This window comes from Protobothrops mucrosquamatus, unplaced genomic scaffold (genome assembly GCF_001527695.2).
Source record: "Protobothrops mucrosquamatus isolate PMUCROS unplaced genomic scaffold, P.Mucros_1.0 scaffold78, whole genome shotgun sequence".
NCBI lineage: Eukaryota > Metazoa > Chordata > Lepidosauria > Squamata > Viperidae > Protobothrops > Protobothrops mucrosquamatus.
In genome coordinates this window covers 1,519,730-1,526,667 of record NW_015386455.1, presented here as the reverse complement: position 1 = coordinate 1,526,667, position 6,938 = coordinate 1,519,730, and the positions used below count along the sequence as shown (strand labels likewise).

At 41.3% G+C, this 6,938-nt stretch overlaps 1 pseudogene; it reads left to right on the top strand.

Moving 5' to 3' along the window:
- The first annotated feature begins 6,320 nt into the window (after nt 1-6,320).
- LOC107284266 overlaps nt 6,321-6,938 on the top strand; it is a 2,744-nt pseudogene continuing 2,126 nt past the window's right edge.

Genomic DNA, 6,938 nt, shown 5'->3' with positions numbered 1-6,938 from the left:
AGAATCCACAAGCCCATGACAGGTCGCTACTGCGCAAAACTGGAAGTCCAACAACTGCAGTATTAATGCCTTTTCAAACTCTACCTGCAAGCTAGCCCCCCTATCTACTTCTCCATTTCTTATCTTCTGCTGTCCATGCTTTTGTCTGATCACCAAAGCCTCTCCTGAGAGAGTCCACCCAGAAAGGGAAGGAGGAGATCTTGTTCTCATATCTTTCAGCTCTGCATAGATGACCCCTGCAACCCTTGGAAGCAGAGCACACTGACCCAGATGCTGCCTCCATTCATTTGAACCTTAGAATTGGGTTTGAATCCAGCCATCCACTAGAAAGCCACCATGCAACCAGAGTGGAACAGATCTTCCCAAGTCCTACCATTCCCCCAGATGCCTGTGAAAGCTGCAGAGAAAGGAAGGAATCTGGAGCCATTGGCCCTCACGTGAAGCCTCAGAAGACAACAGGGAAAAACTATGGGGGAGGGTGGAAACTCTTTGTAAGATTTTCTTTCTTGCCCCATTTGTGTTGTAATTAAGCAGTTGAATGTATTTATGGAGAGATGGCATTTGGGAATGGTGGGCACAGCAAGAATTGGACACCTTAGACTTCTCTACTGGTAGGAGGGAAAATTTGTCCAGAATGTTTGTATTGCCTGTTTTGTATTAGTAGCTGCATACACACACATGCACACACACCATTCAGAATCACACTGAGTCTATCCCCTTCATCTACCTTCAGTAAAGCTCCCCAGGCTAATTCTTGCTCTGTGGCACTGCAAATTCCAAGGGGGAGGGAATCAGGCCCCCTCAGGCAATTTGCAATTCATATGTTCTCACTGAGGAAAAGGTCTCCAAACCCAAGCCCTGAATATGTTGCATTGGTGGACTTAGAGTGGGAGTCCTAGTGCTCACTGTGTGCAATTTAATAGCCTGGCTTGTACACTGGCTAACCTCAATTGGACATCACAAACCTGGATGCCTTGAACTAAGAGCTAAGGCAGGTTCAGTAAGCAACCCTTGAAAATGGGCTGCCAGTGGTTATGTACTGAGGAAAAACATGGCTGTGAAGAATTTTGGAGGAATGTGCAAATCTGACTGGAAGCTCAAAGTGACATCCAACATTTGAAAATAATTGGCACACAGTATTGGACACTATAAATTTCTTTTCCACCTAAAAGAACTTTTGCCCTGACTTTAGACCTTCATGGTTGAAAGGCTCCCCTTTTGGGAGCCACTGCAGAGATTTTTTTCTGCTGCCTCTATTAGTGTCTTCCCTTTTTTTCCACTAACAGTTTAAAAGCTTGTTTATCAAGTCTCCCTGACCAGAACAATTTTAATTTTGTGCCAGTAAAAGTGTGTTATCTACACTCTTATGGCACAAAGGAGGGACTTGTGGAAAGTCAGCCCCCAACCAGAGAAGGAAATATTAAAAGGGCAGAATATTATATTTCCTCAAAGGATCTTAAAGAGGCAGAAAAGCATGCCCATTTTTTCCTAATAACCCCAAGTCTCCCTCCCCCAAGCAGAAACCAGCTCTGTAGAAATGTGGATGTAATAATCCATTCAGGAAGATTTGAGCCCTCCAGCTATAAGCTTAGGAAGACAAAGACACCTAAAATCTACATACTCCACCCAAACTCTATGACGGGACATAATAGGATTAACCGATAGATGCCCATGGGGCACACTCAGACTTAGGTCAAAGTACAAGACACAGGAAATACAAAGCCTCAAACAGGAACAGGAGACAACTCCAAACAAAAGCCCAAGAGGGTATAAAAACCCACTCCCTACTACATGTGCTTTCTCTTTTCTTCCAGAGCCACCTTTCTGTCTAGCTCTCCTCTTCAATAAACTACAACCTTCCTTCTAAAGCAGTCACCATGTTGTTTATTCCTGAATTGGGCTGGACCCTGATGAAGACTTTTCTTTCAAGAAGAGCAAGTAATTGAAAGTCATAAACAGTAAAAGGAGAAGGAAGAAATACAACACAGAAATACAATAAGCAACATTCTTAAGCATATATTTCTGTCTTCCACTGGAAAAAGAAATTATGATAAACAGTTTCAGGATTGAATGCAAAACTCACACTCAAAATAATCTTGTATTTAAAAAGTTCTAGTTCCATGTTGCTGTGTATGGTCTTGTTTCCTCTTATGTAAGATTTTATCATAGGAATCACTCATATTTCTTTTTGCATATGACCATAGACATGGATGAGGAGAGCAATTTATTTTAGTTCACTTTTACAGTTTTATTATATTTGCTCTTTCTCTTTACATTATTTCCCTTTCCCCTTTTTCAAGATTCCTGCTTCTCCTCAATTTCCTGAGGAAAGAGTGTAATTCTTTGTTCTGGCTGTCCTAAAGTCAATGGAAGAGAAGGCAATCACAGATTTTCTTCAGACTGGTTTTGAAGGATTGGGAGATAAAATCATGGTCAGATAGTGTGTTCCTTCTCCCTCTTTGTGCAGAAGAATTGTTCAGACATTATTTCTGTTTTTTTGTGTTTGCAGGTAACTTCCATTTTGAAGTTGCCAATCTCTTAAAAATGGAGCCAAGGTAGCAGGACTGTAAACTGGGCAAATAAACTCATCACCCGACCCTCTAAGCCTTTTCCTCTGATACTCACTATATACTAAAGCCACTTCTTGGAATCAAAATTGAACTAGACTTCTACCATGATTAATAACTATGATCCAAAGGGGCAAAAATGTACAAAACCAAACCTCCATGGGAGAAGGAAAAAAAAACTCTGATGTTTTCCTCCGAAATCTGAACTATCACTGTGAAAGACAAGTCCAAACTCACTGAAGCCTATAATGTATGATGTGTTTGCACATCCAGTGTTCCTTGACCTGTCATAAAGAAATATTCAGCAGAACCGCTGCAGTAGGAATTACAAAACAGAACTGGAACCCTCCATGTTTGTGAGACGAGGAGTCTATTTAGATCAAAGGCTCAGATAAAGCATTGCATTTCAAATAGCTTTTTATATACACGCTGATATTTTGCATGCATACACATATATCCATCAAGAAAAAAATGCTTATGATTTGGGACTTCCTTTGTGAGTCACTTCCTAAGAATAGAGCAGGGATGTTGCTGGGCTCTCTGTAAGGACACAGGCTGCCTGTCTGACAGGTCTCTCCCAAAGAGGGCAATGTAGCCTAATGTACCTGATTCTTTTCTCTTACTACCATGAGTTTGAATTAATTTAGGAATATTCAAATTCAACAAATAATAATTATGTTAAGCTTTATTTCATCAAAGAATGTTTCCCTTAGACTTGTCTTTAAAATATAATATGTTGATTTAAATGAGTTTTGTTAAACAGTTATTGCAGTGCAATTTATGCTTTCTTCACTTTGTAAGCAGAGGAAGAACAAAATGAACCTAAAAGTCACTGGGTTCTTGATTGAATAAACTTGATTATATAAATTGTTTGCTACTCAGACAGCATCAAAAGAAGATGCTCAGTTTTTTTTTAAATCAAGTTTACCCCAAACACTGATTCCAATTATCCTGGCCCTTTTTCATTCCAGGTTTTCTTTAACAAAAGAAACAAGATGAAATCTGTCTTCCAATTTTCCAATTTCTCTCTTCTTTCTTTCTTTCTTTCTTTCTTTCTTTCTTTCTTTCTTTCTTTCTTTCTTTCTTTCTTTCTTTCTTTCTTTCTTCCTTCCTTCCTTCCTTCCTTCCTTCCTTCCTTCCTTCCTTCCTTCCATGTGGTTAAGACTTTATTGTGAACATGTTTCTCAGCTAATTTTATAGTTGTGAAATAGTGTATGTGTCCTTGTTTCTTTTGATATCAGCACTCTCCATGGCTCCCACTGTCCACACTTCCTGATCTTAAAAAATTCATTGGAGGACTTACCTCATTATGTCATCCTTTGGGTTTTAATTAAAGAGCAGGAAACCAGAGAGGTTGCAGATCATCAAAGAAACAATTCTATGGGCTGCTCATTCACAACCCTAGGTCACTTTGTAATGAAGATGCCCCACACAGTTCTGTTCTCCTTTGATTTTTCTTAATAATGTTTTATCTCATTTTTTCTAACATTTTTTTTTTTCTAACAAAGAGTATGGCTGAAAAAATTGAAAAGGGAACCACAATTCATGTGCCTTTTCTGTTAAACTCTACTGCACAGACTTCATGTTTTGAAACAACGCTGTAAGCTGATTTAATAGCAGACCTAAAAATAACTTGCCAGCTGTTGCTATTGCAAACAATTGGTTTCAGCTCATTCCCTGGTGAATTAGCCTGTGATGAGAAAGTGCACATACTTTGCACTGGCAGGGATACCAAAGCAAAAAGCAGAAGGACAAAAACATTTCTTACACTTTTCATTTGTGCCCTTACTATATGTTTCATGATAAAATATTTCAAATATGAGGCTCAACTGTTTAACACCTGCATCATTCACCTTCCTGATTAACCCTGGCTTTTACATTTTGAGGGTCTAAAGGTAAATTAATTCTTTTAAACTTTTGGTTTCCGTTGGTACAGATACAAACAAAAAAATGCAATAACTTTTTGAACAAATTTAAACCATAATGTACAATTCTTTTGAAATCAATAAACATATCTAGTCATCAAATCCCAAATCTTCTGTTTCATGCAAATGTCCAAGAGTGGTTTCCAGGTAGAGGGGAAGCTAGAGAAAGTCTTTTTCTCTAAAGAAGCAATCAGCTTCGCCATCTCCTCTAATTCCATTAATTTCCCCATTCACACAGATAGATTAATCCTTATTGTGCACTTTCTTTTTAATGTTATTTGCTCTTACTGGTATTTCAAGAAGAGATAACCCTTCCGTCATTTCCCACAGCCCTGTCTGAGCTGCATGTAAACAAATCCTCTCTTGTAAAATGGACAGCTTGCCAACTAGCCATGAGTTCCTTGGGCTGTTATAGTGGTCCTTAGCTATTTAACTCCAGATTGTAAGAAAATATGGAGACTGAGATATGACTGCATGAGAAAGATGTCTTTTTAATGCCAGAATGTAGTTCTCTTTAGAAAGCATTCTCAGCCTTGCACCCATCCAGCCACTTCCCACATGACAATATTGAGAAAGCACAATGGGAAAGGAGAGATATTTATCCTTCTTTCATGTACATACCCACAGCTTTACTGGACATAGGAAGCAGATTTATGACGGCCATCCTGCAGCATTGATCCAATTCAGTTGCTATTATTGAATATACAACCAGAGGAACTGGGCAGACCATCAAGAAGCCCCTGGATATTCTCAATCTAGCTGGCCACTCAAAGGCAAGCAGTGGATCTGTGTCTTTAGAACTGATTACTGCAGTTTCCTATTTGAGGAGTGGTATCTTAGGAAGATGACATTGATAAACAGTATTATAAATTTCATATTATGGCTATCCTTTCTAGGGGGTGTATAGGGTGTTCAGGGAGGGGTAGCACCTCTGGTGGAGGGCATGTCGTGCCCTTTTTTAGGGCAGCTCGTACACCTTTGGTCCCCACATGACACTCAGCTCTCACCTGTGGCTCCTAGTAGCTGTAACATGCGCAGCGGCCACACCCTGGACAACAGCTTCGACAGGCTGGCCAAACCAGGTTGAGAGTAGCCGTTGTGTCTTCGACATTCGGTGAGCAAGGGATCTGTCTATCCCAAGCATGTGAAGACAGACTCTGGTAGATTGAGCGGATGCGACCTATTAAAATAGGACCAACGATCATGAAGGCAGTTTCTGCAAGTGACGTGGTACACTGAGAGCACGGCAAGACACGAAAGATGCCCTGGTCAACCACTGCGCCCAGCCCATCTCCAACTGTCTCAACTTTTGTCCTGCCATTGGAACAAGATGGAATCTGGGAAGAGAGAGTGAGGCTGACTATGCGCACCTCTCCCTCACTTTAATCCAATCCACGTGCAAGTCTTGACATCTTGACTTTCCCAAACTCCCACAAATCTTAAAGTCCTGTGGCGATAGGCGAGCGGTGAAGCAGCAGGTGTGGAATCACTGGGAGCTGTGGACATGGACCTGCACACAGGCAGCTCAGGTCTAATGGTCGCTTCTTGCTGATGAAGCAACAGCTGGATTCGGCGTCTATCTGAGTGACTGAGCAGCCCTTTTTAGGACCACACTGCTCACCTCCGTAGTATGAGGAAGGGGATAGAAAATGTGCCCTAAACATTGGTGCTTCTTTTAAACCCTGTCCAGCCTACCACGGTTGGAGGGGATCCCACTTCATGCGGTCAAAATACAAAACTTAAGACGAAACACAAGGTGTTACCACTTATCATTGGTACATGGAATGTACGTACGCTTCAAGACAACCCATTAGCAGATCGCCCAGAAAGAAGAACAGCTCTGGTAGCCAGAGAGCTTGCAAGATTTAACACTGACATTGCGGCCCTGTGTGAAACTCGTCTAGCCAATGAAGGTCAGCTCACAGAAACAGGAGACGGTTAAACATTTTTTTGGTGTGGACGTAGCAGTGACCAACGTCGTGAGTCTGGAGTTGGCTTAGCGGTTAAGAACCATCTTGTCCGCCAACTTGTCAGTCTTCCTAAGGGTGTGAATGATCGACTCATGACACTGCATCTCCCATTCTAAGTGGAAAGCAAGCCACACTGATCAGTGCCTATGCACCCACAATGACAAATCCAGATGAAGTAAAGGACAAGTTTTATGAAGATCTTGATGCCCTACTTTCATCTGTGAAGCGCACCAACAGGTTGATTTTACTTGGCGATTTCAACGCGAGAGTGGGGTCCGATCATTCTACCTGGGATGGCGTTATTGGTAAAAATGGAATTGGCACGTGTAATAGCAATGGCCTGTTACTATTGAAGATATGTGCTGCTCATGATCTGGTCATTACTAATACCATCTTCCGCCTGCCTACTCACAAAAAGATGTCCTGGATGCACCCACGCTCCAGGCACTGGCATCTCATTGATTATGTCATCGTGC